The 26748-nt window shown below is 41.1% G+C and overlaps 1 long non-coding RNA gene across 5 annotated transcripts in view; it reads left to right on the top strand.

Annotated features, from left to right (window-relative positions):
• The first annotated feature begins 702 nt into the window (after window positions 1–702).
• LOC111560609 overlaps window positions 703–26748 on the top strand; it is a 285719-nt gene continuing 259673 nt past the window's right edge. The window contains exons 1-5 of one of the 5 annotated variants that reach the window (XR_006598535.1): window positions 703–2919; window positions 3898–4061; window positions 22921–23917; window positions 24180–24257; window positions 26342–26619. This is a non-coding gene — a long non-coding RNA (uncharacterized LOC111560609). Of the gene's footprint in view, window positions 2920–3897; window positions 4062–17291; window positions 21724–22920; window positions 23918–24179; window positions 24258–26341; window positions 26620–26748 lie in introns of those variants that run through there. The other 4 variants (XR_006598534.1, XR_006598533.1, XR_006598532.1 and 1 more) reach the window with 4 other exon arrangements.

Here is a 26748-nt window from a genome sequence, read left to right as displayed (position 1 = left end):
CCCCAGTGGGAGAAGGGTACCTAATGGGTTGACTCACGTATTCCAAACCAGTTAATAGTTAGAATTCCCAGTGTACATTAATAACTTATCACTGTGGCCTGCTGAGAGTGCTGTAGGATTATAACTGCTGTGACTCCCTCCTCTGGGGACTGATGACCGAGTCAGCCAATTATTGGAGGAGGTGGTGCAGAAGTTACCTTGCTTCTCTGCTAGGGCCCTCCCCCCCCCCCCATAACATTTAGGGATTCAAAAAGCTGCCATGTTTTTCGGAGCCAAAGAATGATAATAGTTAAGATGACTCCTCTTAAAACCGTAGCTGACCCCGATATGAGAGTGAAAATTGGTTGAAGTCGAGAGAGGAAAAAAAGAATTCAAGCTTGTATTTATCTCTGCATTCCTATAGTTTAGTATAATTTTTCCAAAGTATTGAATAGTTTATTTTCCAACTATAATATTTTGCCATATTTACCACCTGTGCTATGAACTTAGATATTTTTCTTTAAATTCACATTAAATTAGGGGCTCCTGGGTGGCTCAGTCAGTTGAGCGTCAGACTTTGGCTCAGGTCATGATCTCATGGTTCAGAGGTCTGAGCCTCGCGTTGGGCTCTGTGCTGACAGCTCAGAGCCTAGAACCTACCTCCGATTCTGTGTCTCCCTCCCTCTCTGCCCCTCCCCCCTTGCGCACACACTCTCTCTCTCTCAAAAATGAGTAAACATTAAAAAAATTTAAATAAGCATTAAATTAAATCACTTTTTTTACTGAGCCAAATTCTGTGACTTCCTTTGGAATTATATGTGCTACGTTCTATTTCTACAAATCCATGTAAATGTATATAGGCATGATATCTGTGCAATCATTACGCTAAAATCCCCACATATATCATCTGTGAAACACGAAATTCCACTTTAAGGAACATTGGTTGATCTCAGTTCCTGGAAAGCAGAGGGTAGAAGCTGCCAGAGGAGAGGATGACACAACATCCCAGCCTCACTCCTTCAGCACCTCCCAGCTGATCCAAAGCCTCTTTTCCCTTGAACCTGGGATTCACCCAACAGTGACAGAGACCATGGCTTCATAGAACTGTTTTGAATAACAAGAATGGCTAAGAGAGAAAACCTGCTTGCTGTCCTGACTTTAGCAATTCTCTGATAGAAAAGAGTACTCTCGTTTTTCCAAGTTTTTGTCAAGTGTTTTATGTGACAGTGACACTCTTGGCCCCTTAACAGCAGTCTGAGGCTACTTGGAGGATTTTCAAGGGCAGTGATGTATTTCACTGGTCAGTAGAGCCTGTGCCTGACGAATGCATTTCCAAGACCGTTGGCTCAGGTTAGAGATGTTAGAAATGACCCTGCCCTGAGATTTTTCTCTATTAGATCTTCTGGAAACCTCGCCATAAACAGACACACAGAACACTGGTCTGAAGCTGGGTGGCTTTTATGTGTCTGTTTGGATTAAAACAATGAAAGGAGATTTTGTTTCTTGCCAAAGCCTGCTCTTAATTTCATCAGCCTATACCGCAAACATATATACATGACATTCTGCTATTAGGTGCATTGGGTAGGACAGGGTAGAGATTACAGTCGCCACTCATCACCTTATCATCGCTGATACCTCCTGCCTATCAAGCCCCCCAATGCCATTTTCCTATGCAAAGGAGAGATTATTTGGAGGATCATTCGCATTTCATCAAGAGACTATCAATTTGTCGGTTGCAATGGTGATGTTGGTTGACTGATCATGCCACAAAAGAACATTAAAAACCTTTAATGCTTTATCAAAGTTGTTTATAACCCAAATATTTGCACAAAAGGCCGGTCTGTCTCTTGGAGAATACAAACATTTGTTTTAAAACGGGAATCTCTAACTGCAAAATGAACACTAAAAGGTAGAATTGAGCTAGAAATGAACATGACAAGGTGCAATATTCATTGTGTGTATCAGATTTAATTTCGCATAAGAAATGAATTTCTTCAGCTTATTTTTTAATTAGCTTAAGCAAGTGCATTCAGGAGCCAATAACACAGACTTGCGGGAACTGAATTACTGAAAGGGTTGGGAGCCCGGGCTCTAAATCACAGGCCTTGAGCTGATCTCATAATTAACACCGAGCTGAAGCCCTGCATCGAATGCTGCGGAAATACCTTTGCCAAAGAGCGGATGGGGAACACAGCAATCGTTATACCCAGGCAGTAGCATCTCAGGGACTACAAAGCCTCGCCGAACATTGGGAAGTCGGTTACATCAATGCGCTAAGCAGTTAATGTCCTGTCAGGCACATCTGTGTTTACTACCATCAGATAGTCCCAGCTGTTCACATTGCCTCTGTTTGATGGTCATTCTGGGACCTGCGTGATGTTGAGAAGCTTGTTATTAGAGAAGTAAATTCCTTACTGAAGATTGATCAAGGAAGGATGTAAACTCCGGGATGCTGGAGTTGGTTCATAAAGTTGAGGACATAGACGTGTACTGGCAATTACAGAAGGTGAATTTATTTAGGACTCTTGATCAAGGCTTTTAGGGGTCTGTTATTGCTTCGGTTTAAATTATGCTTTCAAATCATTCCTGTAGTCAGGTTCTTTTAGGGCACCTCAAATAGATATAAGCCATTCCCTTCCTGTGGGCCCTGGAAGCAGGCAGGTGCATTGCGACTATACAGATAAGGGAAAAAGAGCCATTGAGATGCCAAGAGCAACCTTTCAATCAAACAGCTTTCTGCCGAGGCCAGGTGCTGTGGATTTAGAAGAGGCAAGGTAACGTGTCTGTGCTGGGGGGTGGGGTTCTGTTTGCTTCTCACGGATCTGCTCTCTGCCCTTCTGTACCGTGCTTTCTGCTCGGGGGGCATCTCAGGATTCCGAGCTCTCTGGCTTCCCCCTCTGGCTCCGCTGCTGAGGTTCCACGACAGGAGAGGCAAGGGAGGTAAGAGCACCCTCTCCTCCTCTCTGGCCTGCCTGCTTCCACCTGACTGCTCTGAAAGGCTCTGGACTCCTTGCTTTCAGCTTTCTTTGAGCTTAGGGTGGTAACAGCCACTCATTTACTATCCCAGATGCCGTACCACCCCTTGCCAGCGTCTTTCTTCCTCCTTTAAAGCCTCTTTGAACTGTCCTAGCTTGAGTGTGCCATCTTGTTAGGACCCTGGTGGACGTAACATCCCCTGCCCCAAATGAGCTCACGGGCTCTTTCTTTGGTGGAAAGCGCGAACGCTACATAAACGCTCAGAGGGCAGATCAAGACTTGGGTTATTCTACGAGTCACACACCCCAGCCCACACAGACCTTGATACTTCACCAGGGGACAAGGTCATAAAGTCTCTGTCTTTTCCTCTGAGTTCCTCCTGCTTTCCCAGGGTGCACTTGCAAGATAGACGCAAAGGACAGAAGACTGAGATGTCAGCCTCACTTTCAAGAGTTGGACATAGTCTTTTACAAACGTTTGCCATCAATTTGAGGGGTTTTCCATCCCATTTACACTCCGCTGTGCTCTCAGACTTTCCCCAGGCAGCTTCCCAAGAGTACCTGGTCGGGGAAGTCCTCTGGACAAGAGGTAAAATCTGCTGTGGCCCAAAATGTTCTGATCCATGCAAACACTATACATCCATTTTACGGTTAAACTCAGAAATAGTCAAGCTGAGACTCTCTAACTATGGCTTAACCTGTAGTTGGCCATTTTGGTGCACCCAAGCACTGGTTAGAGAGTTGGGTAAAGCAACTTAGCATAAATGCAGAAGTCCCACACCAAGTGAGGATGGACAACCACATTTCTACTCATGCAGTTATATATCTGGAGGTAGGATTTGGTCTCAGCCATTAACCAAAGTGAAATTTAAAGAAGAGTGCGAAGAAGGAAATGCTAAGCAGTGGTCGTTGTTGCCTTTTCAATAAAACTTTTATTGCTCAGGATGAAGGACTTGTATCTCTCCTGGAGAGTGACTCAGCAAAGTTAACTGGCTCAGAATCCTCTAAAAGCTCCCACTGGGTTAAAAGAAGAACTCTTAGCTGCTCCGTGCTGCCTTTATTTCTGGCTATGGACCACCTTCGTGGAATGACTCAAGGTCTCCACAGGTACAGCAATTTCTTTTTTGGCAACTTTATTGTCAGACAATCTGCCTTCTGGGTATGTTGTTATCGCTGTAGTCAATTGATGTTCTGACATTGTTCTTGGCAGGCTTGGTTTTCCAGGGCAGTGCTTGGGGAAAACCCATGAAAACCTGGCACCGTTTTATGCACTTTTCCTTCTTGTGTATTGCATTATGCAAGAATAGAGGTGGGAAAATACTTTTCAAAAACATGGCACCAGTGGATGGAGAAAAGGAGTAACATCAGTCTATAAAACTCTGTCATTGCCAGGCGGTCCCATGAGGAAGAGCTCTGCGGTGTATGAAGTTTTAGCACAGAGCTGAAATTGTTTGCTTTTCTTTTAATCTCAGGTAGCAGATTGACCAAATTTAACTCCTATCAAAACTCAGATGTGCAAAGAAAACATCAATACTTTATTTTGTCTTAAGCTGATCTGAGCTTCCAACCCTGTCACTATCTAAACACCCCCCACACCCCTATCCTCTGCCAACTCCCCCATCTCCCACCGACTGATTAACAGGAAAAAACTTGGTAAACATGTGATCCTGTTTAAAGCATAATCCATTTGGATAATTGAAACACCCCAGTTAGGGTGTTTAGTCTTTTGACTGAACACGTTTTCCTCTGAGGTAACGCCCATTCCGTGTCTTTCCTTATGGTATTATCTGGGCACCTTGGTTGACTGAGGTGACTTAGGAAACTTTCCAAGAGTAGAGAATAGTTAGAGTCCTTCTACCCAAGCTTCCTGCCCCTTATCATCCCTGTGCTGCTTGCTCTAAAGGTATTAATAGCTAAAGTCTGTGGCTGGGTCATTTGTGATTTTGATTGAGTTCTGCTGGGGCCTGTTAGCACTCTCTCACAGTTTTGACCTCATTTGGGTTTGTGCTCTTTCTGTTGACTTCTTTGAGACATGGCGATAACGTCCTTTTGGCCCTGTTTTGGTTATCCTCAGCTGTCCATGCCAGAGAACCATGTTTTCTCATATAAGCAATCCCTCTAGCCTCTTCTCTGGTGAAACCCTACCACATCTTCCGTGCACACCACTTAAGAACCAGGGGATGCTTGGGAAAGCTAAGTATCAGGTGTTCCCTCTGCCTGGGCCTGGTATATCACTGGGTTGATGTGATTTATCCTTGACTGGGGTGAGAAAGTCTCTCAAAGTCACAAATGTAGTTAAGGGCAAGAAACGATGTTCTCAGTAGTCCTGTCAATGTGTTTTGCAAACCTTCTTTTCTCCAAGATGATGACCAAAAAGGAAAACTCAGGAGACAAATACATGGCTATATAACTCTCCTTTGTACCCTCTTCTGTGTCTCTTCACACACATTTTCTGGGATCAGAAGAAGGAGAACCTTTATTTGAAATGCTCACTTATATCTACTTTCTTAACTCCTGCTAAGCCCCAATAATGTCCGAAGTATCTTCTCTGTACTATATGTATTAGTTAGGTAAAGTAATGCTAGCTCTTATAACAATAGCCCCAAATCTTGGTTTGTAATATGGTACAGATTTCTTCTCAGTCCTCCCACAGTCCATTGTGGACCATTGGGGTGTGTTGGGGCCAAGATGCTCTGTTATATGGAGTTATTCGGGGGCCCTGGGATATTTCCATGTTCTCACTCTTTGATCCTCTGAGATATCTGAGTTCTCCAGTGGGTTCTCTGCATTTGGCTGTAGCCAAGGAAAGAGTGTGCAGTTGGAGGAGTGTACAGGTTTGGGGGCCAGCCTTGGAAGTGGTAAACTTCACTCCTTAGTCACCCTGGTATCACTTAACTGCAGGAGAGACTGGGAAACACCATCTTGCTGGGTGTCCAGGACCAACATGAGACTAGTGTGATGAACATATGGCGGTGTCTCTGTCACAGTCTAGTGATACAGTCTATTAACTGAGTCCTCCAAGATTGATAGTTGGCATTATAATAGTGGGTTAAGGATGAGGAGGAGATTAAAGGAATTTTTCATATCCACTCCCAAGCAGTGAGCTTCTGTGACAGAAGCTGAGTATCTTTTACTTCAGGTTTCTTTTTTTAAAAAAGTAAATTAGGGGCGCCTGGGTGGCGCAGTCGGTTAAGCGTCCGACTTCAGCCAGGTCATGATCTCGCGGTCCGGGAGTTTGAGCCCCGCGTCGGGCTCTGTGCTGACGGCTCAGAGCCTGGAGCCTGTTTCTGATTCTGTGTCTCCCTCTCTCTCTGCCCCTCCCCCGTTCATGCTCTGTCTCTCTCTGTCCCAAAAATGAATAAACGTTGAAAAAAAAATTTAAAAAAAAAAAAGTAAATTAATCTCCTTGGGAATGTGGGTGCCTACTATGAGCTGGGGTAAAGATCTGGTATTCAGGTATGGGGCAAATAGTTTTTTTAACTTAAAAATTACCCCATTACAATATACTTTGAGTAGCTTTAATGACTCTTCCCCAACAGAAATATAAATATGAGAATGAACTAGAACATGGACACAGGTCGTTGAGAAAAGGTAAACACGCTGGTCTAGAGACCATTTAGTAAAGGGTTTTGAAGATAATTTCTGGTCCACACAGACATGCAGCCTGTGTGATCACACAGAATCCTCACTCAAGGGGTCCTCATGCTTGGTTCTCTCATTTTGAAATTCTTAATTTTTTTAACATGGCACCCCATGTTTCCATTTTGTACTATGTCCCACAAACTGTGTAACCAGTCCTGCCCACTTGTGATTGTGCCCAGAGGTGATTAGACATATCTAGATGCTAAGTGCCTTCAAACTGTACTCTGACAAGGCCTTTAGATTTAATGGAATTTCCTTAGAGACCTCTCCAAGATGGAGATGGGGGGAATCAAGCTGATGGTATGCCACCCACTTTTATTCATCAGATACATCCGGTTTATGCCCTAAAACTGAGTTTTAGATCTCTTTTCACCTCACTGCAGTTGATTTAGGGCATGTGGGTTTATTTCCTATTTCTGTCCTTTTTTAAATTTGAGACCTTACCCAAGATAGAACTTGTCTAGGGCCCCTGGGTGGCTCAGTCAGTTAAGCGTCCAACTTAGGCTCAGGTCACGATCTCACAGTTTGTGGGTTCAAGCCTCACATTGGGCTCTGTGCTGACAGCTCAGAGCCTGGAGCCTGTATCAGATTCTGTGTCTCCCTCTCCTTCTGCCCCTCCCCTGCTCACATTCTTTGTCTCTCTCCTTCAAAAATAAATACACATTAAAATTTTTTTTTTAAAAAGATAGAACTTGTCTGAGTGTCAGTTGATCTGTCAAACTGAGCTAATAATAGAGTATAATTATTGTCTTAATTAATAATATATGTGTGAATACTTTAAAAATAATAAGCCCCCCATATGAATAAAAGACATTACAATAGCATAAAATATATTTTAAATAGATTATTTTTAATAAAACTTAATACATAATGATACTAACTATAAGGAAGTAAGGGGCACCTGGGAGGCTCAGTCATTTGAGCATTGGACCCTTCATTTTAGCTCAGGTCATGGTCCCAGTGTTGTGAGATCAAGCCCTATTTTGGGCTTTGCACTAAGTGTGGAGCCTGCTTGGGGTTCTCTCTCTCCCTCTGCCCCTTCCCTGCTCCCGTCCACATGCCCTCTTGTTCTCTGAAAAGAAATAAATAAAATATAAATAATTAAATAAAAAGAGAAAAAAAGAATAGTGCATATTCGATTCAATGCTTCTTGGCTATTTACTTGACAAGGCCTTACATGACAGGTCTTACTGGTAGCGTTGTGTTGTCAATTCCGTAGAAATACTAAAATTAAAGAAGCAAGATATTAGTCAAATGTTGTTTCCCAAAGAGTGCTTAATGAAATGACATTTAGTACTTAAAATGTTGAGAAACATCCCTTCTGTTCCGTCATACTCCAGAGTATACTAAGAGTATTAGAATCCTGGAATCCTGCAGTCGATGCTTCTAGAGAATAGCTATTGCAGAAAAGACCCTCTCGGCTGGTGCATTCCTCATTCTGGAGCTTCTGGACCCTCTGTGGCCCCCAACTCGGTGATTAAAGGGAGACACATCCCGCTGGTCTCTCTTGCTTGGTTTTGATCCTTGAGATACACCAATACCGTGCGATGAAAGCCCTACACAAAGAAAAAGACTTCCTTTCTAGAGCAGAGCTTCCCTTGTTCCTTTCCGAAGGACCTTAACCTGATGTTTCAACCCCTTCCCATTTCAGAAGGCTCTTCTCAAACAGGAGAAGCTTTAAATCTCTCAGGAGTATCTTGAGAGAAGAGGGAACAACAGAGTAATGTGGAGGAATTTGAAGGGGGAAAGAAAGAGAGAAAAAGAAAGAAAGAAAGAAAGAAAGAAGGAAGGAAGGAAGGAAGGAAGGAAGGAAGGAAGGAAAGAAAGAAAGAAAGAAAGAAAGAAAGAAAGAAAGAAAGAAAGAAAGAAAGAAAGAAAGAAAGAAAGAAAAAGAAAGATACTCCAAAGAGTAAAGAAATCCTAAAGGGAACCAACTTAAAGACTATTCTGCTGGCAAGGAAGAGCCCTTAACCTCTTTACCTCTTTTCTTTTCCCACTGTCCTTAGTGTAACGGCCCTATTACAGTTGCCCTTGATGGACATACCAGAGGTCTTCTGGGTGGGGATAAAATGAGTTGCGTGTAGGAGGGACAAAGCCTGAGTTCATCAGAGAAGTTACAGTTGACAGTCAGCACACATAGATTTCTGACTCGTTTTGAAATATCATCCTTTTCCTGCCTTCCTCTCGTGTAGCAGCTCCAGGCCACGTAAGCGGTAGACTTGGGGTCACATGTAACTTCTAAGAAATTGGTATGTTGGCTTAATGTTAAAGGATTGCCAGAGAAGTTATTGGTAGGGAAACTAAAATCATGACCATGATAATAATAAAAATCTAGCATTTGGGGGCATATACTATTACTAATGTAACTTACAGTTACATTAATTACCTTAACCTTCATGATAATCATTGCTTTAGGTATTAGTATAACGGTTATTATTCTTTTCCAAATTTTCCAGTGAGAAAACAGAAGCTCAGAAAGGTTAAGTTGCTTATCCAAACCTGTCCAGCTTGTGCTTGGAAAACGTCAGTTCTTTGGCCCAGGATTCCTGAGCGTTGAAGTCTATACCCTTAGCCCTGTCTTTACTGCTACTTTCTGTGTAGAAAAATCGACTATAGGAATAATAAAAAGACCAGCAGACTTGGTAATCCCAACTTTAAATTTATATCTAGAACTACAAAAGAGCAAATGTACTCTGGCAATTTTCTGGTGAATTTGATCTGTCACTACAGCCAGACTAAATTAATCAGTCCTACCTGCTGGCTTGGTGATTGCTAATTTCTTCCTTCCTTTGAACAGTGACTCAAAGCTGTTAGAGAAGTCATCTCTCCTGGTGGGAAGGGGGTGATTTTCCGAATTCTTGCCTCTTCAAACCAGAAAAACACTCCAGCTACAATTTGAATGTATATGCTGGCCCTGCAAATCTACCAGAGGTCTTTGTAGCTCACAGCTGCCTTTTTTGACAATAGAGGCCAATTCTCACTCTCACCATCACGAGAGGGCATGTAGCTCAAGCATTCGATGTAAATTATGCTTAATCGTACATTATTCACATTCTTATCAGCATTTAAGAGTTTATCTTTCAAAGAGTTCATAAGAAAATCTACTCCTTTTACCTTTTGATGTCCTTGATTCAAATACAAAAAGGTAATTGTAAACATTTATGACTCTCAGACTATAATAAGTGTTTGAAGATAAACAGACTAGTTCTCTGCCTGAATCTCTAGCATATAAAGTTCATCAAAGTTTCAAAGTCTGTACTAGACTATGAGGTCCGTGAAGGCAGGGAGGACGGCTGTACGGTTCACCATTGTATGTTCCAGGCTTAGTGCAGGGCACAGCTCATGGCAGGCAATCTCCAGAGCTCTACCCCCTACTCGTTCTCTTCACAACCCCTTTCTCACATTCTAGGACCGGCACTGTGGACTCGTGGGGAAGAAATTACCCATAGTAACTGATTTTGGTTTACAAAATCTTTTCCCAGGGCTATTTTTAGCAATGGAAATTTCAGTTTGATCCAATCACTCCGTCAGCCAGTCTCACTGATGGGTGATTACATTGGGCCAGGTGTTCATGGTTCTTCCCTGAAGGTAGGTTATCATCTCCTCTGTGACGTTTGGTGTTCTATTTGATCTCCCCTGGATTCTGACCCGCTTCTGAAAGCCACCTACTTGCCTTAATAGGCTGTCTGTTTAGACATTCTGATTTCATAGAAGGAAGTTTGAGCAAGTTTGGAATTGATTGGATGTTGCGAAAATAATAATAATAATTAGATTTTCATTTGTCAAGCTATTTTGTGTCCATAATTTTTCCTTTTAAGCTTTTTACTTATTTATTTATTTGCATAAGCTCCATAGTTCCTTTAATTTCTTCTACTTCATCCTGTGGTGCAGAAACGTTAAATTAAGGGCTCCCACTACCGCCCTGCCAAGCAGATACTGACAGGTCAGTAACTTGTGAAAAGAAAGAAGTCACAGAGTGTCCTTTTTTCCCCTCTTCAGCTCCTCTTAGAGGCCTGTCTTGATTTCTTTCAGGCCTCGGGCCTGTTTTCAAGGCTGCTTTCAACTTTATGTAATTCTAATGGTTCTTTCTTTCCATGAACTCTACACATTTTAATGCCAAATAAATGTTTCCGCCACTCTTGTCACTAAGGACTTTCTTACTGGGTTGGCGTGCCTTAGTAAGTTCAATGGCAGAATCTCATTTCTTTGAATAGCTTCACAATTTTTGTGCACCTACCATAAAGACAAGCAAATTGACACCCTGCCAGGAGTAGCCAGGGGAGATCTTAGAAGAGAGTTTGTAATGACATTGTTGCCATATTGCATGCCTGTAAATAATTCATTAAGTCAACCACCCTTTTGTTTTAAGCAAACACAAGCAGATGCCTTTTTAAACTGAATACAGACAACAATCTTCAGAAAAACATGATTGTAATATACCACTTAAAAAGAGCATATTTGCTTTATTGATTTTTGCAGTAGTAAGACACGGTGATTACTTCTGTTATCCATTTTGTCTTACTCATGGGCTTTGTCCTTCACTCTTAACTATTTTATACTTGTGTGAATATGTGTGAAATTTCACTGTGAACAGCAAGGGTGTGGAAAGGTAATGAGATCAATTCATAATCAATCAAGTAAACCCAGGCAGTTTTCCTGGTCAACACTATCTGCCGGGCCTGTGATGTTAGCACCGCAGGCGGAATTCTGCTGACTTCTCGATTCAGAACAAAATATGTTACCAGATTATTAAGGGAAATGAACAATTCCCAAAAGGGAAGCATCTCTGTTATATTTAAAGGACTCGTGAGTCTTTTAGATCAACCAATGTATATACAAGAGTCAGAGTTTGGGCCGAAAATCATTGTGTTTATATGTTCTAAAAGGTAAGATTTTTCTGTGCTGAAACAACAATTTGCCTTTTAAATTCATGTATTTATTTATTAACATTCTGTGTTGTTCCCGGAAATACTTGGCCTGATTCACTCCTTAAAATGGTGATTTTTAGAACCTGTGTACAATAAACTGACTCAGATTGATTACTGTGGTAGTTCATAATCTTTCCTATCCATTAGAATTACATTTGTGAGCTTTTATACAGTGCATATGCCCTGCTGTCAGTAGTTGGATCTGATTGGTCTGAATGGGCCCCAGGCAATAGGTTCTGTAAAGTTTCCCAAGTATTTCTTATGTGTAGCCATGCTGAGAACTGACTCAGACTCTCTCTCTATTGACTAGATTATCTCATATATTTGAGGATGGTCATTATAACTGGGAAATTCTGAACATAAATGAATTTAGTTATTAGCAGACAGTGAATTATAATTGTTATCATTGTAAAGATAGGTACAAAATTGTAGGTTGTTAGAGCTAGAAGCAAAATTGGAGAGGTGCCTTCTCTGTGGTATAAATGAATAGAAATCCCAGAAGATCCTTGAAGATTGCAATACTAATTAGAGTCAAGTCCAAATGAGAATCTATATATCTCAGGATTCTGATCCAGTTATCATTCCATTATACATAGAAGTTGGATTGACCAAAATGGAGATAAAGATAAAACCACTGGGTCAAATAGAGATAAAGAGGTGTACAGAGCAGAAAGAATCGAGGGGCTCTAGGGAAACAATACCTCAAGTCTGGAAGGGCACAGAGAGAAAACCCAGCGAAGAGGCTGAAGAGTCAAGGGGAAGCTACCAAAGTGGACGCTTATGACAGTGGGAACCCAAGACTGAGTCTTGACCAAAAGAAGTTAGAGTTTAGGTAAATTGTTTGCACACAGGCACAAACTTACAGCAATAATAACGGAGGCTGATGTTGCCTCGAGTCCATAAATGACACGCTTCCTGTAGTTGCTCAGATTAGATTTCGAATGTCGATGGGCTTGGACTCTAGGCAGAGACAAGATGGGCAGTCTGGCTAGAGTCAGGCAATGATGCAGGGTGGGAAGCTGTTATTGATAGCCAACACAACACAGTAGGAGCTTCAACACCTAATATAATCCTTGGGGGAGACCTTTATAAAGGGAAACCCTAACCAGATGTTCTGATTATCTCCATTAGTGAATAGATTGGAATATTAGTACAAGGTTTATTGGTTTCCTTCAAGTCTGTCATGGTGATTAAAATGAGTGCCAGATGGCTCTCCTGACCTAGATAGCTAAAGAAACATTGCCCCGTGGCTCTTTTGTGTTGTTACCTAAAAGAAAAAATAGTAAAAAATAAAATTTTTAAAGGATCTGCCATTACTGTCATGTAAAATGCTTATGTGATATATACTTCACTAATATTATTATTAATTTTTATCATTCTATAGATTATGTGCATTACATATGCATGTAACTTTCTTGATATTAATCTAATAAAACAACTGTATCTCTTTTTCTTTTTTTTTTTAATTTTTTTTAACGTATATTTATTTTTGAGACAGAGAGAGACAGAGCATGAATGGGGGAGGGGCAGAGAGAAAGAGGGAGACACAGAATCTGAAACAGGCTCCAGGCTCTGAGCGGTCAGCACAGAGCCCGACGTGGGACTCGAACCCACTGACCGTCAGATCATGACCTGAGCCGAAGTCGGACGTTTAACCAACCGAGCCACCCAGGCACCCCTCTTTTTCTTTATCAAACTTACAGGACACATTTTCCTTCCTGAAAAACATGGAAGTCTTAGAAATAAAATAATGTGGGGGAATGAATAGAGGTGAAATAGCAAAATAACTAAATTAAAAAAAACAATGGATGGGGGTATGGTCAGTTGGTTAAGCGTCCAACTCTCAGTTTTGGCTCCAGTCATGATCTCACGGTTTCGTGAGTTCAAGCCCTGCATCAAGTTCTGCACTGACAGTGTGGAGCCTGCTTGGGACTCTCTCCCCCTACCCCCTCTCTATCTTCCTCTCTCTCTCTCTCTCTCTGTCTCACTCTCTCTCTCTCTTTCCCTCTCTCCCTACCCCTCCCCTGCTCACACTGTCTCTGTCTCTCTCAAAATAAATAAATAAACTTAAATTAAAAAAGAAACAGATGGAATTGGGTCCCTAGGTGGCTCAGCAGGTTAAGTGTCTGGCTCTTGGTGTTGGTTCAAGTCATGATCTCACACTTCGTGAGTTCAAGCCTCACATCAGGCTCTTTGTGACATCAGAGAGCCTGCTTGGCTCTCTCTAGTTCTCTCTCTGCCCCTTCCCCACATTCATTCATATTCTCTCTCTCTCTCTCTCTCTCTCTCTCAATAAGTAAATAAGCTTTAAAAAAATAGATTGAATAGATATATACCCTCTTTCTATATATATTTTATTTTTAAAAAATCATTCCATATCTGAGAGGAATTATTTTGTATCATGTATACAGAATTTCCATTTGTGTGTTCCTGTCATAATGGTTTTCCAGAAAAGAAAATTTTAGATAGCATCGTAATAACTCTTGACATAAAACTACATAAATTAGGGGAAACCTTTATAGTCCCTCCTACCCACCCACCCCAAAACTTAGAATCATACATAGTTAGTTGTTTCTAATTCCTTTGAAGAAGTAATTCAATATTGTAATCACCGTTCATGTGTAGTCTTCTAGAAGTCAAAGCTTTAAGTGTTCGGGTATCCATTTGAAACGGTCTTTCTGTAAAAGAAAATTTTGTTTCTGTGCATTTGGTTATTTAGAGAAATATTTAAGAATCCCATAATTCATTTTAGCCCTGGGCATTGCTAAAAGTCTAAGCTTAACAGAGTTTGAAAATGTGTCATTTATGTGAGATCTATGGTACACTGCTTTTTCTTTTTTTCTTTCTTTCTTTCTCTCTCTCTCTCTCTCTCTCTCTCTCTCTCTCTCTCTCTCAGCAAGAAGAACAAGCACTGAAATCTGTTTCAGAGAGATTTATAGCATTAATAACCCTAGGCTATTTTAAGTCACAGTCAATCTTAATGGAAGACATACAGAGATTATACAGCAATGCTTTTATTTTTTTTTCTCCTAGAGTTGCAAACTGATATTTCACATATAAGTTATTAGAAGAAAACAGTGCATTCACACTTCACGAATATGCCTCAGGTCATTACTTTCCTTTCTTTATTCTTTCCATCTGTGCTCAAATCTTCATTGGAAACAAACACACAAACAAAAGCCCTCCGCTGCATGTATCAAGTCCAAGCAGGACTTGAAATTAAAATTAGTTTGTGGTCAGAAGTATACAGTCTTTCACATAAAAAAAAAAAAAAGGGCAGTCAGGTTTGTGGGAGGAGACTGACAATGACTGTGGATGGAGTAAGGTTCTAAAGACATAGGAATATTCACAGCAGTCTTATTCATAACAGTCAAAAACTGGAAACAGCCTTCAAGTCCATAAATGGGGAAGTTGATAAATTGTAATATAAACAACAAAAGATCCCTCCACAATAAAAAAGAGCACAGTGATGATATTCCCAACAGTATACTGATGGTAGGAAGCTTCACTCACAAGAGTATCTACTGTGTGATTTCATGTATATGATTTTCTAAAGAAAACTAATCTATGGTGGGAACAAAAATAAGAACAGTGGTTGTTTCTGGAGGGCTGAAGGAGAGTATTGGCCAGGCAGTCTCATTAGGGAACTTTCTGGAATAGTAGTGATGATTGATGTCTTGGTAGGATTTGTGATAACACAGATACTTGCTTTCTTCCAAACCAAGAATGCACATTTAAGCCGTGTTCTTTTCACTGTTTGTCAATGTTGTATCAAAAGAATAAAACTGTAAACGAACACTGAGCTCAATCTAATGATATGCATGATGAAATATTTAGAGAAAGTGCACCTATGTCTGCACTGTACTTTAAAAAGTATCAGGGGCGCCTGGGTGGCGCGGTGGTTAAGCGTCCGACTTCAGCCAGGTCACGATCTCGCTGTCCGGGAGTTCGAGCCCCGCGTCGGGCTCTGGGCTGATGGCTCAGAGCCTGGAGCCTGTTTCCGATTCTGTGTCTCCCTCTCTCTCTGCCCCTCCCCCGTTCATGCTCTGTCTCTCTCTGTCCCAAAAATAAATAAACGTTGAAAAAAAATTAAAAAAAAAAATAAAAAGTATCAGAAGGTAAAATGGACTGATACCTTAGAGGGATGGATAGACAGATAGAAAGATGATAAGCAAATAATGTACTAATAGTAGACTCTAGGGGGGTTGCCTGGGTGGCCCAGTCGGTTAAGTGTCCAACTCCTGATTTCGGTTCAAGTCATGATCTCCTGTTTTGTGAGTCTGAGCCCCACGTTGGGCTCTGTGCTGACAGCGCGGAGCATGCTTGTGATTGTTTCCCTTTCTCTCTGCCCCTCACCGCCACCCCAACAAATAAGTAAAAATAAACTTTAAAAAAAATGGTAGACTGTAGGTGATGGGTATACCGATGTTCATTATAATCTTTGAATTCTGCATTTTTGAAGTTTTTTGTAATGAAACCTTGAAAAAATGGGAGAGAAGAGTTAGTCTTGAGGAAAAAAAAAATCCCTCTACATCTATAGGTGATTTTCTCAAGAAATTTTAGCCTGATGACATGCTGTTTCATATATTGAGATACATGAAGATGTCACACGGTACAGAGCTCACTTATCACCATTAGCCTGAGGGTGGTTGAATTTAAGACCTTATCACGAGTGAGTGAAGTGTGAACCTTACTATTTTTTGTCTGCATAATACAACTTATTCTTAGGCTTTCTGCTTAAAAAGTGCACCCCATTAACTGATGCTGATGTTTTTCTAAATTAGAAAGCAAACACAAATGAAAACATCCTTAGTTCCCGAAATCTACTAGGTCCAAAGAAGCCTTTTGTTTGGTTTTTAGCCAAGACTGGTGTTTGGTTTCCTGGAGGGAAAAGAAAAGACTTTCTATTCATTCTCTCTTAGGAAACAACCATCTAGAAATGTTACAGATTCTCTCCCCTATCAAAAAAAATCTAGTCATGGGACTTTTCAACAATAAGTAAAAATACACTGATTTATCTGGGGCCTGGTTTGTCTCAACATGATTCCTTCAAACACCTCATTACTAAGTTGCTATTTAGTTTCTTCAAGGCTGTTGCCATCTGCAATCTTCATAGCTCTTGGAAAATGAAGGACAGTCCATATGTAGGCTGTGGGATGATTGATAGTAGAGTCACATTTTTGCAGTTTGTGACGAGAATGACAACTTTCTCAAGACACCGTTCATTGTCAGCCAAATTCAGCATATCCTTCTAAATGTTGCTCTTGACCTAGATTTATCTGTTGCTGAATAAATGATCTTTCCATATTGTCTTATGTAATACCACGTTTTTATGTAATGTCTTCAAGCTGTAAACCCCCTTGGCCCTTCTCTTGCTCTGACCCTGACCTGCAAGGTCAAGGACTGAACCATTTGAGCACCATCTGGAATCTGTGCCCTCAGTTTGTATGGGTTTATTACAGATAGAGCGCAAACAATGAGCAATTGCTTGGCCGTAATTTCTCAAAATTGTTCCTAACAGCATTTAGCTATACATCTATTAACAACTAAGAAATTTGGTGCAGATTTACTGATGCTAAGAGTTATTATTGTTATTATTATTATTATTATTATTATTATATATGCCCTTTCATCTTTGACTCCATTAGGGTTCAGGCATTTTGATAGTTAACTAATCTGCTGTCTTTTTCTTTCCTTCTCCTTATGTGTATCTTAAAGAGAATAAGAACTGATTTTGTGTTTACTCCTTTCATCCTCTTTGCTTCAGGTTTTCTACACCAGAGAGATAGAACTCCTTGGACCAAGAAAAAAGTATCAGCAAGCAGGAGAAATAGCCACTAATGTGTTACATATATGAGAGGTTGTTTTTTGTTTTTTGTTTTCTTTTGTTATGAGAAGACAGTTGGGATGCCAAAGATAGTTTCAACATATGATTCATTTAATCTCTTTGATTGTTGAAAGTCAGACTGTAAAAAAAAAAAAAAAAAAACAAAAAAACTATTAAACCTTTTTTAATAGCAAGAATAGGAGCTTCTATACAAATTAGCTGAGATAGTATTCAGTCTCTACAAATAGCTTGTAACATATCCAAAAAAACCAATAATAATTTCCTTTTATCTGTCATTAAAAGCCATGAACCTTGAGTATATAAATGAATCACATGTGCTCCTTTATCTTTATTCTGTCCTTTCCTCTTTTATCTTTGCTTATAAATAGAAGTTTTTACATTAGAAGAAGCTGCATGATTATTCTGATTTATTTAGTACCAAGTTTATGTCTATGCATGCCATTTTCGTGTGCATTCACACAAATCTTCTATTCAATTAGCCATCTGGAATAGAGAGCCTTTGTTTTCTGCAATATTTGGATATTGGGGACTTCAGTTTTGTCTAATTGTATCATTGTAATCTGATTTTTTTTCACGTGTCTATATAATGCATGTTACTTTTTTTGTATATTTCATATCCCCCATGAAAGTCTGTTTTCATAATAAAATGTTTTACAACTAGCAGGGACCTTTGAAATACCCAGTACAAAACTATTCTGATAACAAAGAATGAGATCCAGAGCTATGTAGTGACACTTGGAACCCAGATATTCTGACTTCTAGTCTAGCGTTCTTCCTTTGGTAGGACTGTATGTGCTTTTAAAGTATTCTAATTCATCACCTGCTGACTTTAATCCATGGGTAAGGCAACTATTAATTTTCTGCAGATAAAAAAGTTGATTAGGTACATTGGGATTTTAAAGAGCTTCTTGGAGGTTATTTCTCTCATGAAGTCCAATAATGTAACTTGGAAGCTAAACCTCTTAAATTAATTTGAAAGGCACTGTATAATACCATCTTTTCTCTCTCTTTCTCTTTCTCTCTCTCTTTCTCATATTCTCTCTTTTTTTCTCCCCCTTTCTCTTTCACACCCCCCCTCATGCAGTACTATAATAGACACTCAACATACAAAGACACATGAAGCATGGATCCTGCTTTGAGGAGTTCATGCTTCTTAAGGAAGACAGAGAAGTAAATCTATGTTTCGTGTGAGCCCAGCAAAGGAGAAGGAAGACTTAAAATGATCTGGGAATGCTTCCTGAATGAGGCACACTTAAACTGAATCTCCAAGGATGGAGAGGGATTAGCATATAAAAGACACAAGTGAGATCTTGATAGATGAGTGTCGTTTGCAACAGACAAATGCTAAGCCAATAAATTTTCTTTTTATATCCAATCTGATAGTCCTTAAAGGATTGTCACATTTGCTATCACAAATATGTTCGCTATATTCCCCTCTCTCTTCTCATCCAGTATATACAAGCAGCAGATGATAATAGAAGAATTGGAGGGGGGAGGGGCATGTTCAGGAGAGATTCCTGGACATGGAATCAGTAAAATCCAATATCAGCTCCCCCCTTCTCTAAGTTTCTGATCTAGAAAATAGCATTTAACTCCTCTGAACTAATTTAGTCTGTTCAACCTTTAATTGAGAAAGAATAATATCTTCTTTGCAACATATAATGGTGGATATCAGATGAAAAATAAAGAAATGCTATAAAAAGTATATAGCATCACACAGATACATATCTGTTGTTATCTACATATAATTTATAACATAAATTATATCTACATATAATTTTGCCCTCTGTGTGCCAGTAGCGCTAATGTTCATCTGTCCATCTGGGGGATGGAGAGAGTTGGTGCCATATTCCAAACTGATAAACACATGCTTATTCAGTAGATAGGATTTGTACTTTTCCTTTACTCTTCTCTTCACGTTGGTAATATTTAATGTTTACTTTTTCTGTTCGGTCTGAAATTGTCTTATTCACTTCCATCTTCGTGCACTTAGTAAATTTCCCAAAAACATTCTGAAAGGTGGAAATCATTGTTATCCTCACTAAATATTTTATGAGCAAAAAATGGAATTTGTAAACCTGAATTATATAAGCAACTGATCAACTTTTCACTAGCTTCATAGACATAGTCTTTTAATTTATTGTACACAAAACGATATTTGTTGGAAAGGTGGGTTTTCAGTGGATGTTTTTAGATGATGCTATTGGCTACCTGTGATCCTTTCTGAACATTCATAGTGGTACTCTTAGCCACATCCCATTTCTTCAGTAAATGTTTGCTAGCTACATATAATGTAGAGCGATGGTGTTGAATTATGTGCCATGCAGAGAAACAGGAAGTTTCAAATAGGAGCCTCCTATCATATATAAAGTTATTTGACCATACAAAGCAACACATGTCTGAGTGTATAATGAGGAATTTAGGCCAAAACAGCACAGTGCTTTAAAGGGAGGAGAGATGTGGGATGGACAGAGAATGATTTCATAGAGAATTGTAGTAAGAGAGCGAATGTTTAGTGCCAGTCATTGTTCTAAGCTTTTTATATGTATTAACTCATTTAATCCTTGCAACAGCCTTTGAATCAGGTACCATTATATTCTCATTTGAATAAGGAGATTGTGGCTGAGCAAGGTTGAATAATTTGCTAATAGAACTGAGTCTGAACCTACACATCCTTACTCCAGAGCCTACGTTTGTAGTTCCTCTACCATGCCTCCTCCAATACAATGTTCAGGGCTGAGTTGGATATGACTGCTCAAAGGAAGGATGGGGAAAGACTGAGTCACGGAGGTGAGATCAGAATAGCCCGGTTGGAATGTAGGGCTCCTGCTGAAGAGCAGTGGAGGCCTCAACTGGAAAGTTGAGATGAACTCACACTATGAAGCTTTGAGTGATAAGCTAAATAAATAGAATGTTGTTGAGGCAGTGAAGACTGGTTAGCAAGTTTTCAGTCTGGCTTAAAAACATTGATATACTGGTGTGCAGAAGTTTGCAATTGGATCTGTGTCTTCTAGCCTTTGAGTCAACTTTCATGTGTCCAGAAAGAAGACCGTGCCTGTCTCTGAACGCTGCCACTGGCTGCCACAGCAGCATCTGTTGGCCATCATCCTAAGAGTTTCTGCCTTCCCTATAGGTGTCCATGAAGTCCTAGGCTAAGCTAATCTGTGACTTTGAGCCTTCTGATAAGCATAGCAGTCAAGTCTGCATTGGATTTAGGACTTTACCTTAAGATCTTCAGACAAAGGATGGAGTGGAGTGTGGCTAGGAGCTAGCCTGAGAATGAATCCAGTGCACAGAAGGAGAGCACCATGACGAGAATAATAAATGAAGGTCACACCCTCATGATATCATTAACTTCTCAATCCTGTATGCCTGAAGCCCACCCAACTTCTAGACTTTTCAGATATGTGAACCACTACATTTCCTTTGTTATTTGAACAGGTTGAGTATGTTTTATATCACTTGTGATAAAAATCACCGTAAGTAATATATTACCCAATGCTAAGGATTTTCCCTTGATTTTAAGACATCAGCTCTGCCTGAGCTGGTGACATAGCTCCTAATATTGTCTTCTTCTTCTTCTTCTTTTTTTTATGAGACCCTCTTCATGACCTCTTCACCAGGACAAATCCCAGTGATTTTTCATAGTTCAGCTCTGAAGCCCCAAATCCCAAGTCAGTATCTTCTTTCCCAGGACTGCTGAAGTCTCTGTAAAGCTGTAGGTGTCCACAGAATGGCTGTATATCACACCCAGGGCTTTTGCATCAAAGTACCCAGTGGAGGCCTCATCCTGTTCAAAATGACAAATTAAAATGAATCCCAGAGCTTTATTCTCTAAGAACATAAGACATGTTTTCTTTTTGAATGTTTCAATGCACTGTCTTCGGAATCAAGCTCTCTAAAGAATGTTATTATACTTTGAGCTTCTTGACACATTTCCTAATAATTTGAAGCTTCTGACATTTATACAATAAAAGATTGCGCTCCTAGGAAAAAAAAAAAATCAATGAATCTTTTTGGCAATCGTCCTAAATCTGTAGAGATTAAATTCACTTCCCAGACATTGCTATTCCATATCAAACACAGAGGCACGCAGTATAATTAAGATAGTTGTAGAACCATATATTTCATGCCCTAGCTGTCTGCTTTAAACTATCTTGGGAAGTTCAGAAATAATAGGGAAGCTACATCTTAACCAGAGTAATTACATTTGCTAAGCAGAATGGTATGAGCAAGGGCTATGTAAAGGAATAAAATAAATCCACCAGAAAACCAAGAATTGCTACATTTGTTCTGATATATAAACCTTGGTGATAAAAAAAAAAAAAAAGAAAAAAAAAAAGTCTCACCCTCCAGTGACGACTCCCAAGAGAAGGACGGCTATTAAGCCCTATTGGTTGGTACTTACCATATAGAGCCTGAACAATTCATGCAGAAAAATTAACCATACCAGTCCTGTTTATTATTGCTTTAGCTGAGAGGCGGTGACATTAAACAGTTCTGCACTGGTGCCATCAGTCAGCAGGCTGGAGATGTTCTCAGCATGGGGACAGGACTCCTTGGAAACCACACTCATCAAAGCGACCAGCTGTCAGAATTCTTCGAATTCAACTATTATTACAGTAGCATTCATTAGTCAGTTACTGGCTATTAAGATATTTTTATATTGGCACCATTGACATTGGCTGTTGCTTTTTAATACGCAAGTTCTATATAAACATGATTCAGTAGTTAGTGGGAGAATGACAGACTCTGGTGAGCTTAGTGTCCCAGTTTAAAGGCTGCAGCAAAGGGATCCTGTCTTATCCATGCACACATGAATTTCTCTGGGAAGTTGGATGTTTGTTCTGGTGGTTGAAGTGGGGAGAGGGGTGGTAATAATATATTTCAACACGGGTATTTGCCCAGCAAAGCGATAGGTCAACATCAGAAATTATAACTCTTAAAGCTGTTACTGAGCCCCTGATGACAGTGGTTTATGCTTCCCCAGCTTGACGGTTTGGATTTCCTTTCTGTCTGTGCTCCTGGGCACGTGTTTAACTTTGGCTGGAAATCCACAATCAAACAAAGGATGTCAAATGGGGTGTGTGGAGAAGTAAGGAGGAAAATCAGTCTACAAGCTCTGATAGACAGGGAAAATATGGCAAGAGTTGGGTTCTTATTAACTTAAATACTGTCCTTGGCATTTGGACGAGTTCTTAAGCCTCAGGTTTAGTTTCAGCACAAATTTAACCTAAATCATTTCACTTCAACTAGAAAAAAAAAATGCGTGGTAAATACCTATTAGCCTCAAAAGATCGACTTATTACTTACATGCAGAGCACAAACTCATTCACATGTGGAAACCACAGGCCTACTAGTTAGTGTTCCCTTCCCTTCGTGTGGATCCCCACACGGCCTGTGGAATATGAGTCTTTTGGGTTGAAATGGTGAGCGCTTAGTCCAAATTGTTTGTTTTGGAGATGAAGGAAGTGAGATTCCATGAATTAGGTAGCTGATGTCAGCCTTAATATTATTTTTCTCCTCTGTTTTCTGAAACATCTTGAAGCTCCCCATTCCATCCAGAAGACAAGCCATTTCCTGATCCTCACATGAGTGAAGATGCCAACACACAGTGTATAATCCATCTCTGCCTCAGCCGTGTGGAAGTGTGCAATTAGTCATTTTCTCCGAACCGGAATCTGACACCCCCAGGGCTCAACAATGGGGCAGGGTTTGATTTGGTGTATGGGAACTGGTGTCGGCTGTTGATATCATCATAATAGCTGGTGAAAGTGTTCAATTTTCAGGAATTTCGTGTGCCATTGACATCACGTTCGTAGCTTGAAATGGGCTGTGGTGGAACTATTTACACCATGGGATTTGGCTAGGGCTACAACAGCGTGGTGGTGGTCGTTGTTTCTTCTGGAGACTTGTTTGTCGTTCACTTGTCAGCTTGCCCCTGGTTTCCTGCCAGCTCCGTTTCGCTACCTCCAGACCCAGGAGAATGTGCTCTGTGCGTGAACATGGCCAGAACCACCCTCCGTCAGTTCATCCGGCAAGCAGTTACCGGGTACCTCCCATATTTCAGGCAATTTGGCCACCTCCTGCCATTTCACCGAACAAGTAAGAGTGAAACTTCACGCTGCTCTCTGCCTGTGCATCTCGGCGGAGGCCTGCCTCTGCCTGGAAGAAGAAACACATCTTTCTAAATATCTCAAGACGCTTCAGAGGGCTGTGGGTCTTTGGGACGGGGTCTGCAGCCCTGTGTCAAGAGGGGCACCTTTTCTTGTGTTCCTGGAGAGCCAGTGAACCAACAGCGGTGCCCTGCGTGCGCTGAAGACGCAGCAACGACCGAGTCATCAGCTGTGGTTGCACGGAGCTGCTCTGGGTCGGGAGTTCAAGCCGGGCCTCTGTGGTCCGGCCGAAGAGCCCTCCAAACACACAGAACAAGAACAAGTGCCCGGAGTGGAGAGCCAGCACGCGCTAGTAAAGAACAGAAGACACCCAGTGTGACTGGAGCAGAGTTAGAAACGCAGGGAAGGGGACAAGCCGGGAAAGCAGAGGTAAGCAGGAGCCTTTGTTGTCCGTGGAACGGGAGTTTGATTTTGTTCTACGGGGAGTGAGAAGCTGCTAGAATGTTTTAAGCAGAGCAGTGATTTGCATTTTTAAAAGATCACTCAGGCTTTGGTATGGAAATTAGATTGTAAGGAAACTAAAATACACGCAAGAGACCAGTTACAAGGCTGGATGCCATTCTCCCACACCTGAGGGCATGCTTCCCAGGATGGGACTTCCTCTTTGTGTTTTAATTTTTATTGATTTTAGAAGCTTGCATCTGAAGCCCAGCCCGGACCTCCTGACTTCGTCACCATTCACCAGCCCAAGGACCCAGCTTTGACCCCTGTAAGTGTAAGGCTTTCCTTGAATTTTTTTCTCAATCGCTGTTTTTTATTAAAAACTTACCATGGTATCTTTACGGGAAGAATTCAAAAGATAATTTAAGGAGCACGGAACCACAAAAACAGAGCACCAAAGGCAAAGGAAAAATGTGTCTGTTAGATGCCAAAGTTGATTTTAGTTTGAGACGTCCTTATGGTGGTGTCCTTATGAAATAACCCTGGTAGGGCTCAGGGTTGCTTTTGTAAATCAGTGATTCTCAATCCTGAGGGCGTGTTGGTATCACCTGAAGGACTTTTAAAATTACCTGTGCCCAGGTCCAACCCCAAGAGTTGCTACATTTCACTCATCTGTGGAGGAGCTAGGACACTGGAGTGCTTTTTTTTTTTTTCCCAACGATTTTTTATTTTTTTATTTTTGGGACAGAGAGAGACAGAGCATGAACGGGGGAGGGGCAGAGAGAGAGGGAGACACAGAATCGGAAACAGGCTCCAGGCTCCGAGCCATCAGCCCAGAGCCCGACGCGGGGCTCGAACTCACAGACCGCGAGATCGTGACCTGGCTGAAGTCGGACACTTAACCGACTGCGCCACCCAGGCGCCCCTGGAGTGCTTTAAAAGTTACCAGGTAATTCTTATGGATCACCGTGAGTGAATATTACGCTTCTGAATGCCTGGGCGTTTAGTCAGAAGGAAACAAACAAACAAACAAACAAACACGACACAGGACTCTATATGGAGCAGTTGCGGCAACACCTACTTACCCTCAAGCCTGGAGTGATGAACAACAGTACTCTTGTTTTCCCCCATGATGGATGGACAGTTCGTTAGTCGATTTAGGGCCCAAAGAGCAAAAGAAAGAATTCCCACCAACTGAGGGGATGAGCTAAGTCCAAGTGTAGTTCATTTGAAAAAAAAAAAAAAAAACAGAGATGCAAGTCATGTCGAATACTAGATTTCTGGAAGTGGCTGTCTGCTAAATAGAGACCGCCTTCTCTTGATACTCACCCAGTTGGAAATACCCATCTAAAGCGAAATAACGGGAGAGCCCTCTGCTGTGACACCATCTGCTGTTCACACACTCAGATCTTGGAAGGAAACACACACCCAATAAATGTCAAAAGACCCCTCTGTCCTTTTCCAACCACCTGGCCTCAATCTCTCCACCTTCCAAAAAGTAAATGTCAATTAGGGAACGATGCCCTCCCCCAAATAGAGTTGGAGCATTTCAAGAAAGGGAAAGGCCGTGACATGCCTTGTTTCCTTTCTAACTGTCAAGCTGTGTGAGGGACCCTTCCCAACTTAGCTCCCTTTTCGTCAGAATAACCCACTGTTACCATTGTCTCCGTTTCACAGTTTTCAAAATTAGGGTTCTAGGGGGAAGTGACTTTTTTCAAGATCCCACATCTAGAAGACAGAGACGGGATCCCTGCCTAGAGCCATATTCTCTTCCCCGCGCTATGCCTCTTCCTCACACCACATAAGGTGGGGCCACAGCGCTGCAGAAACTGTGAAATTGGAAAACAACTGGTGGCATTTCTGGAAAATGAAGGGGTTGGAGAGAGACAGATGCCAGAGAAAATATTTTTCTTTGCCCTTCTTTGGGAGCGGGGGTGCTGTATCAGAGCTTCTTGGTAGGAATTTCATAGGGCACGTGGAGGGGCTCAGGCTTAGAACGCCTTCATGGAACAAACCAGCAGTGACAACAGGAAGCAGGGTGAGCAAAAGGAAGGAGGGCTGAGGAGAGCGTCATCTTAGTACTAAGCACAGAGCGCTGAGCATCCACGAATCGCCTCGTGAGGTAGATTCGTTCTTCACCTCCTTTCTCTTTCCTTCCTCTGCACGTCGGAAATAAACCCTTTCAGAAAGAGACGTACTTTCAAGTGGCACTTTGTTCACCTCGACTTTGTCACACTATCACATTCAGGAAAAACTGTCTGCTTGTATGTTCCTTTTACGTAAGAACCTATCCGCCGTGGTGATGGAGGAGGAAGGGGATTTGGAATGCTTTGGTTTGGTCTGGCTTGGTTTTGCTTTGGGTTCGCAAAGAGATTTTGAGAGTGCTGACGAGTGGGCCTGTTCTTTTCCCAGGAAGGCACCATTTTGCTGAAATGGACCAAGGAAGCAGAAGCTGGTATTTTTGACCTGCTGTAACATGAGTAGCTGGTTTCCGTTGAGGCGCTCAGACACTTGGCTTCTACTTAGACAGCAGTTTCATACAGAGCTCTGCTTTCCCTTATGAAGTGTCATCGCCATTTCTTGAAGGACAAGATGGCTGTTTCTCAGCTAATGAAAAACTTCACCCCCTGATTCCATTCAGTAAATATTGTTGAACCAAACTGATAGAAATACAGTGACGCACAGAAGAATATTCTCACAAAGGCTTATGAATGCTTTCCAGGCTGTTTCTGTTTAATTTTCACGACTCTCACCATGATTTTCTCTAAGGGTCTGTCAAATTACTTTTCTGAGTCTCTAAGCCATTATGAAGTCAGCCT

Source organism: Felis catus, chromosome A1 (genome assembly GCF_018350175.1).
Source record: "Felis catus isolate Fca126 chromosome A1, F.catus_Fca126_mat1.0, whole genome shotgun sequence".
NCBI classification, from domain to species: domain Eukaryota; kingdom Metazoa; phylum Chordata; class Mammalia; order Carnivora; family Felidae; genus Felis; species Felis catus.
The sequence above is the reverse complement of the archived record's forward strand: the minus strand, read 5'-3'. Positions and strand labels throughout refer to the sequence as shown.